This window comes from Eubalaena glacialis, chromosome 17 (genome assembly GCF_028564815.1).
Source record: "Eubalaena glacialis isolate mEubGla1 chromosome 17, mEubGla1.1.hap2.+ XY, whole genome shotgun sequence".
NCBI classification, from domain to species: domain Eukaryota; kingdom Metazoa; phylum Chordata; class Mammalia; order Artiodactyla; family Balaenidae; genus Eubalaena; species Eubalaena glacialis.
In genome coordinates, this window is record NC_083732.1 from 27,872,933 (window position 1) to 27,883,112 (window position 10,180).

A 10,180-nucleotide genomic window follows, 5' to 3' on the forward strand; every position below is an offset into this window, starting at 1 on the left:
CATTAAAATGATTTTAAGAATTGTTCAATTTAAATGTTTAACAATGACCCACACAAATTGGACGTGGGAATAAATGAAGATAATGCAAAAAGAGAACGTCAAAGTTAAATACAGACATGACATTGAAATTTCAAAATACACTAAAATCATAAATTACCTTTATTTGGCAAAGGGAAGGCAATAACAGTAAAATGCATATCGGCAACAACTGTGATTTGGAATTTAAAGCTCTAAAACTCCTCTAAAATCAGGCTGGTAATGATGTACCATATGCACTGATCTACAGTTGCCTGAGGATCCCTAACCTGTGGCTTCTTTTTTTCTGTCACATTACCTTGTTAAATAAGGATGAGTTGAGAACATTTAAGTATTCACAAGATTGTAGATAATATAAAAGTTGACAATTTTAGCAATGTATATTTTTCTTCTTGCCTTATGAGATATTCTATATATCTGTTTTAATTTGCCATGTATGCTTGTTTCCAAATTTTAAATATAATGTAATAAAAGCTATTATATGGAGTAAAACACATTAGTCATTCTGACTACAGATTTATAGATTCATTCTGGTAAGGGAACTGGTTTAATATGATGATTACAGACACCTATTAATCAAAGCACTGATCAGAAGTGATAACGAAAATGATCCATATTTTATCACCATCTTCCAAGACACCCAGTTCTTTACACTTCTTTATTATTCACCTTTATAAATAATTCAGTGCCTATTCTCTTTTCCATACACTTACATCTCTTTCATTAACACCTGTGAAAGCTGAGATTTTATACTGAAGGTAGAAAAACCTGCAGCTATAGCTGAACATTTTCCATTTTTTAGCTCAGAGAAATTATGAATAAATAAGCTCTGGGTCTATGAGATAAGTGAAATAACATTTTTATTTACATGTTTTTGACAAATTGATTATTCACATTATTTTCCTTTTCCAGGTTTAGTGGTTTGTCCTTACTAAATAGGCATGCCGCCACTAGGATTTTCACAGGAGGAGAAAACTATCTTTGAAGTTATTACATATAGCTATGTAGTTTTAAGGCTTGAAATTTAACACATGAAAATTTTAAGGCTGCATGTATGAAATTTCATCTCCACCAAGTTAATTGACCAATCATCCATATTGTAAAATACATTACACATTTTTAAGAGGCTGGCATTACTTACTTTCAAAATTAATTCATTAAAATTCTTTGCTATCAAGTGACATAATCACAGGAACTTTAAACTGTATTACTTGAAGATATTAAAAGTCAAATATTCAATTCTCACATGACATTTCCCTTTCTCTTTCTCTCCCTCCTTTCTTCCCTTCTTTTAGATGAATTATTCTAGAAAACTCTCATGTCTTTTTTTTTTTCTCATGCCTTTTTATATAGGAAAAGGGATTTGAATCAATACTGACTTCCTCCCACTTTTTATCCACCTGCTTGCTCCCCATCCCCCATTATTTTTGAATAATAATAATAATAGTTTCTGAAAGGTGGAAGAGCACAAATATTCATTTATAATCACTTGAAGTAAAATAAAAGCTTGTTTTTGTTATATTATTTGCATGCATTGTAAAGTGTAACATGAGTCAACACACTTTTTCTGTAAAGGGCCAGCTAGTAAATATTTTCTACTTTGTGAGCCATACAATACTTGTCCCATGTCATTTCTGTCATTTTAGCACAAAAACACTCTTACAGTATACGTAGATGAATGAATGTGGATGTATTCTAATACAACTTTATTAATGGACACCGAAATTTGAATCTTATATAATTTTACCTACCAAAATATTCTTAATTTTTGTAAATTAACATCTAAAATATCTTCAAAATAATACCTAAAAATATAAAAACCAGTTTTATCTCTCTGTTCCAAAATGGATGGCAGGCCATATTTAGCTTGCATGGTGTATAACCCCAGGTATATAATAATAATACATAGAATGGCTTCCAGTTAAATCATGATTCAGGTAAAAAAACAATAAGTACACATAAAATAATATTGCCCAAATCTCAAAGTTTTTTTTATTGATCTGCATAATACATAGATATTTGGCAAGGTCAAATATCTTATTCCTGTGTGTTTTCTACTGTTTTGAAGGAAATTACTTTGTTTCCTCATACGTATGTATGCATATATATATGTGTGTGTGTGTTTGGGTGTCTGTATTCCTTCCTGATAAGATGTCATAATCCAAATACAATTAATATTAATATTTTTCAAACCATAATCATAATCGTTGAGTCCATTCTACCTAGACATCTACAGTCAATTCATATCCTCTGTAAATAATTTGGAAATATACTTGGGACAAAGTTGAAACAATCCCTGATAACTTTCTAACCTTTATTTCCTGACCCTTCTATTTGAAAGTGCAAAATCTCTTTAAATATCTGTTTAGAGGTTCTGGCATTGTTATATGCCCAAATCAGTCCATTTGTGTGTCCCATCTATAGATCTAGAAACACCAGACAAAGTACTTTGTGATTCTTCCTGCTTGGATGCACATAAAGAATCACTGTTTGACCCTTGACTCATTGAAAATGCTTCCTTAATTGTATTTTTAAAAGCAAACTTACAGCTTAGAGGAAATTTCCTTTAAAAGCTTTGGTTTTACACTTGCAAATAAGCTAATTTACTTACTTTTGGGGTTAAGCATTATATTTTTGAATCATCATTTCTTGTTTCTGGCTTTGAATTTTTTTCATTTATTTAAAATATAAGTGTTAAATCTCAAAGAAGCAGCAACCTTTAGGATTTTCTTTTTGTTTTGAATTTTATTACCTCTTTGCTATCAGAAACATGATTTGGTGGATAATTCTATATGCATTACAGCAATTTTGCCCCCTGCACCAAAAATGTAACATATGTGAAAATGCTGTTCAAGGTAATCCATTTGGGAGCAGAGAAACATTTTCAATTATATCATGTGACCCTTATATTTTAGAATAGGAATAAAAGTGCTTCATTTAATGTGTACTCTAATTTCCATATATTTTTAAGTCAGCAATATTTTTGGCAATGGCAGACATCTAGACTAAACTTAGGATAGAAGCTATATATAATCAAACAATGAGGAATAACGTCTGTCTCAGACTTTGACAAACTCTATACTTTTTATAGGTCAGCTTGATTATAATATCAAGCCAGATCAGAACCAATTTAGAACTGTTTACAATGAATACACAGAATTTTTGCTTAACACAGATTTAGCCCCACTAAACTTTAGACAGGTTTCTGCCTGACTCTGGACCTCTCTTGTCTTGGAGCATTTACTTTAGAAAACCTGTAAAGTGTAAATTCTTTCTCTGCCCTTTGAGGTATAAATTTTCTCCCAGCCTCTTTCCAGTTTTACAACCCAAGAATGTCTTCCTCAAGGACCTGGGAGTCATCCCTTTCAAATATAATCACCAAGAAAAATAGCACCCTTATCTCTCAGTCTCCCTGAAAAGGTAGCCGTCTAACTTCGATCAAGATCAATGTCAGTTAGCAAACATAGATGGTCTAATCACACTGACCAACCCCCCCACTAATGCCCTCCAGCACTGCTCCACTAGCTCACCCCAGTGCTCAAAAACTTTCCTGCTTTTTGTTTTAGCAGATTTAAGTTCAATCTCTCTCCCTTATTTAAATAGTCTTGAATATAGTCTTCCTTTCCTCTGGTGCAATTTTTCTTTGACATTTTCCTGCAACTGTTTTACTTGAAGTAAGTATGAGTGTTTCTGGTAGCAGACTGCATACATGCACTACATACACGCACTACATACACACACTCCCACATCAGAAGGAGTAATGCAGTAATAAATCATTCTAGTATAGTGTATAAGTGCTGATAAAGCTATTCCTTGTTTCTTTATTTTTCCCCACAGAAAAACATAAATAATTTCAAAGAGAAGTGGATTTGGTGGGAAAGGACAAAGAGGACAGTCTATTCAATTAGAAGTTCAGTTAATTCTTATCTGTTACAAGTGCTGTCTCTTCCTCACATATAATGGGATGTGATTCCATTTGGAAATACCTGCTGATGGGTTATATTTTGCTTCTAATTCATTAGGTAGGTGTATTATTTATCTATTGCCACAAAAATGTTGAGTAACAGAGAACATCAGTGACATAAAATAATAAACATGTATTTGGCTCCTGAGCTTACAAAGTTCAACTGATTTGGACTGGGCTCGGCTGATCTTGGCTGCTCTCTCTAATGCTTCTGTGATCAGTGGTGAGTCAACTAGGCAGCTCTAATGACCTTGTCTGGTCTCATTCACACAACTGAGTTTATAAAGGAAATCCTTGGCTGAAAACTTGGACAATTTGGTTCTGTTCCACATATCTTTCATCCTCCACCAAACTAGCTCAGGCATATTCTCTGGCAAAGGAAAGAAAGGCAAGTGGAAATACACAAATACATTACTGAGTCTTTTTTACATCACATCTGCTAGCATCACATCTGATAACATCCTACTTAGCTAAGCTAATCCAAGATAGCAACAAGGCTAATCAAGATTCATGGTGGTGGTGGTAGTGATGTAAGAGTGAGGAACATAGTGAAAGACCCTAAAAGTCACATGGGAAAGAGCATGAATACAGTGACAGACAGAAAATTGGGGCTTTTCATATGCTTGATCCACTAAGGTAGAAATATGCTCTCTTAAGCCTATTTCTGCATCCCTTTTTTGGTTTACAATGACCTACTTTATCCCCAGTACTTGGAGGAAAAACAGCTAATTATTTCACAAATATATTTATACATATGGTTTTATTGTAAATTTTTATGATCCAAACCATCATCTGCTATGTGATATGGCAAAATGCTCTATTTCAAGTATATAATAATCATGAGTTTTAGAATAATGTGTTCTCTCATCCTTGGTTGAAATTTTTTTGATGTGCTAGGAACCTTTACTAGAAAAAGGAAGTTAAACATTAATAAAGTTTTTCTTTTGAAGCATTTTAATTAAACTTTGGGTGGTTTTACATTTCACTTAATCCTCTTGCATTATCTCACATTTTTGGAAAAAATTAATGAAAAGGGCACACAGTATTCATGTTTTATTAAAGGGTGGAGACAAACTCAGTTGAAATAGATGTTCAACATTTTGCAGCACTAGCCTCAGGATTTGTTACATACAAATCCTTGAGGCAGAGCTTCCACTTTTGATAAACCCACCACCATCTCATCTCATTTTAGGCAGGATTCTATGTCTCTTCTGTATTCACAAACAAAGACACTGCAGTTCAATTGTTTGTATGGCAGCTAAAATTATGCAAATGTTTGATTCATTGTAGTCCTTGATTTTATGAGCTCGTATTCTTGCAGGGCCAGCTAGAGTGTAATGCTTCTTAATTGTAATCTTCCTAGTTGGCCACAAGCAGCTGGTGGAAAAAAATTCATTTTGTAGTCTTTAAATTTCCCACCCTTTTACTTGAATTTACTGCAAAGCACAGTGACAATCATGCTAATAGGAATACTTGCACAAAGTATGCAGTTTGCCAAAAACTCTTGATATACGACTAGAAAAGTAAAAATTTAGGACTCTGTAATTCAGAATATTCAATAATCTGTATTTTTACTTTTTCTCTAAGAGACTTGTAAAGCATTAGTTTACATGCCATCAACGGGTGGTCTATGTGGACATCACTCAGAATTTTCAAATACTTTAGCTATTAGCCACTTGTTCTACTGATTCAATAACCGTATCTGCTAAGAAGCACACAGGAAAAAAAAAATCTCCATCTCTGTACTATTTTGACCCTGGATTTGGGTTTGAGAAGAGAAAATATTGCTTTCCCTTCTCTTCTCTATCATTACTGTATGATTTTGGTTTAAGTCACTTCCATGTCTGAATCTTAGTTCATCTTTAATATGAGCTTAATATGATCTACCATTGAAGATATTGTAGAGTTATAGGCAAAGCTACACAGGTCCCAACTCGGTGACAGTTAGACTATTAGCATAATTATCATTATTATTAGACTCTTCTGAAGTCAAGGGTATCTGTACAACACTAACAACAAATTCAGCTTTTTAATTTATGAAGCCCCAGATAAATCGTGCAATTGCTAGTCGCAGAGATTCTCCTCACGTGTGTGTGCAGTAGGCTGGGTACTTTTTAAGGGGGGGACGGGTATTTCTAATTCATTTGATAAATTCATAATACAGATAATTTAGACAAATAAACAGCCATTCCTAATTTTAAAATGGTTGAAGAGTGGTAGCTTTGATCAAAATGAGTAGAGAAGTCCTTAGAATCTGCCCCACAGAAAAGAATTGTTTTTAAAGCTGAGTTCTCTATGGAAGAAGTCCTTTGCAGCCTGGAGTTTTGGCTAACAAGGCTAATTTTGGTTATTTTCAAAATAACACTTCAAGATATATGAAGTTTCTATACACTCAAGTTGACTAAAAATGACATGTCCTGTTGAAAGTGGAAAACATTAAATCATATTTTCTAGTCATAAATTTACTCTTCATAGGAAAACTATTAAATTATATGGAACAGTGACAGAACAATCCTGGTACCAGTTTTCATTACTGGGTTGTAAGAGCTGTGAAAAAAATTTATTTATTTTTTTGCGTATCTGTGGGGTATTTATAAAATCTGTAGAATGTGGAATTTTGTGAAATTACAGTTATATGCCAGTGGTAAATATAATTTAATCCCCTCTATTCAGGAGGTACTATGATAGGCACTTCTACACACATTATCTCCTTTGATGGACTGGTGAAGCTATTCTGTTTACAAAAGAGCAGTTTTTATAGATAATATCTTTGTTGAACAGCAAGAGTTTTTTAATCAGTATGATAGAGCAGCTTACTTGGGGTGGTTGAGTTTGTTATTAACACATAAAGATACCACAGGCAAGTATCTTGTATGTTAAATTTTAAATTTCCAAATTTTGTTCTTTATTTTAAATGTGTACACAATAAAAAGAGTTGTCATTATAGAAATTTAATGCTAATGTTTCTTGTTAAAGTAAGAAATACCACACTTATATGCATGAAATAATAATTTCTGCTGGAAGTCCTAGCAAATCATTGCTACTAAGTATAAAAAGAAAATTATTAAGCAACTGGTTAGGCACAAACAGGGCTAGACTCAGGACAATAGCGGTTATCATAGGGTAAAATAACACATAAAGCTTTTTAATATCAAAGAGCAGGAGAAGTACAAAATAAATAATATTAGATATTACATACAATATTTGAGTAGTTTGTCCTAAATATTCCATCACAGTCTCTGACATTAGATTAGGGCTTTTTTTTACTGCCAATACATTATGTTTTATTCTATTCTTATTTTACACATTCTTACTCTGATCCCACCACCTCCCCTGGTGGCTGAAGCTGATAGCTCTGAAATCTGGAATTTTATTTTATTGTCCTCTGCATGCTCAAGCTCCAACAGTTTACTGGACATCTCTCTTTGGTTTTTTCAGCAAGCAACTCCAGCTAACTATGTCCCAGAAACTTATCCTTTTTTATATTTCCTATTTTAATAAGTGACCCTATGAGGCACCCATGATGGAGACTTGGAATTTAACCTGAAATTATTTCAAAATGCTTAATAACTACTTCTTAAATGCCTGTGTTTTCCACTCTATACTTATTGCAAATAGTTCCTTAGTTCAGATCACCATTATTCTTGTATGGCTTAATGCAATATACAACATTGAAATATATTGTGGAATGTGATGGCTTAGCTGTGCCATTTGAGTAGTTGGAGGATATCTTTAAAGTCTGATGGTAATTTGAAGAAGTTGCCACAAGATAGTGTTTTCTTCTTTTTAGTTTAGTTATAGACATTTGAAACCTTGACTAAGCCATGCAAGATAAGTATGATATATGAATTATATTTTCATTGTTGAAGGACTGACTCATTATGAAGTAGTCAATACATACATATATAAACTATGAGAGAGTGTACCAATTGAAGTAAAATAATGAGGGATATGATGTCCAAGTTTAAATCGGTGTTTTCAAAGTTTTATAAGCAATATTGAGTGCTTGGCAATAGGGTAGTCCACATATACTGTTAAGCTTCAAAGAGATTCTGCACTCTAATAAGGGAACCCTATTAGTAAGATAATAATTTTACCTGTAAGGAGAAAGCAGCATAGGAGATGATAAATCAGATTAGTTTTCTAGTTTTCAGACTTTTGACTTTCTTGCATCCCAGGATCCCGTAAATTCCTTGGTCTTTTGTATTTAATATTCTTTTCTTCTCTATTGCAAACTTCTTAGTTCCCAGACTACAGTTTCTATAAAGACAGATCTCCAGTCCAAAGCTCTCCTGTCAACTATTCATTCTAGAGCCACACACACATTAATATAAACCTATTTATTTTTCAACACTCAGTAGTTTCTCTTTAACCTCAGATATTATTTCTATAAAAGTCAAAGCATGAATCTTCAGTCTTCTTTGATCGTATCCTCTTTCTCATTCTGTCCCTATCAACACATCCATCCAAAAAGATGTTGCATATTCAATATTGTGTTCTAATTTGTTCTCGAAGCTATTTTTTTGTCTTTATCCTAATGACTTTAAGGCCTTATTTCCTCATCTTCTAGCTCCAGAAGGCACTTTACAAATATAAACACTCACATTCATCTCACAGAAATGCACACACACACATACATACACAAAAGTTTTGTTTTTTAAAATAATAAGCCAACATATATCTGTCATATAATATTTATGTCGTATTATGTATATATAATACAGTATATATCTTGATACATCTGTATTAATAAATAAAGAGTTGTTTTTAGGTAAAATAGCTCATAATCACTTATTCAATTAATACATATAAATCTACATCACTCCTTATTACCTTCATGTCATGATATTATATGGATGTTCTATAATTAAATTTGTTTTTTCTCTATAATGGACATTTAGGCTGTCTCCAATTTTCTCACTATTGCCAATAATATTACAGACAATACCCTTATAAATGTGTCTATACAAGATTTTTCCCCCCTGTGAAATGGAATCACATATTATCAATCATTTGACTTTGTACTTTTAAAATTTTTGTAGCTACTTCAAGTTATCCTCCAAAAATGATATATTAAGTTGCACTATCACAAAGGTAAGGAATTGCCCATTTTTACTTATATTTAACAGCAAAGATATTGTTATTTCTTTAGTATTTCCTGAATTTAACATAAACTGTTGTTTTTTTCAAATTTGCATTTATATATATATGTTTAATGAGGTTCAACAACTTTTAAAGTATTTATTGGCCATTTTTACTACTACCTTGAGTTTTTTCATATCCTTTGCCCATTTTTCAATTGATTGTTTAAATTTATTATTCCATTTATTTGTGAGAGACTTAATAAAATATGTATATATGTATATCTATATATATACTGTTATTGTTGTTAGGATATCAATTCTCCCCCAAAGTTTTAAGTGATTGCTAATTTTATCAAAAATTATTTCTATTTCTCATCAAATATATCCTTTTTGCTTCTCCATATTTCTGAATTTTCTATTATAAATATGTGATATTTTTGTTTAGGAAAAGAAAACATAAATATTGCTTTAAAATTACTAGTAGAACTTGCGGGGGTGATAAAATTAAAGCACTGTCAGTCTTGAGGTTAAGTTGTAAACCTCCTTTTTCTTCTTCCGCCTTTCTGCAATCAATCTCTGGCACTTGCACACCACACAGAAAGTCAGGTATATAACAAGACAGGCCAGTGTGAAAAAGGAGAAAAGAATCAGATTCTTTATGGTATCTATTCAGATTGGTCAGTACCTTGTCATGCCAATTGTCAAATATTTTAAATATCACTTCTGTCTATGCCAAGTGTAAACTTTATTTAAGGTCTCTTGTTTTACATTTAGAAATCAAATTCTACTCTTGCCCCCGTACTATGGCCCTGATGGTAACTAAAATTCATACATCTTCCAAAACTCACCAAATACGGTCATGCATCTCATCTCATGACGTTCACAAAGATGTGAGAAAAGGAGGGTAGTAACTAATATTTGCATTAAGGAGAAACAGAACTGAAACAAAACTAAGATGTTACTCAACTTGTCTAATATTATTCAGTTAATCAAGTGTTGGAACCAGGACATGAACTTAGCTCTTCTGATGCTACCCATCTATCAGCATGGCTTCTCTGTTTAACTGAATTGAATGCTTTTCCCAAACAATCCCTGC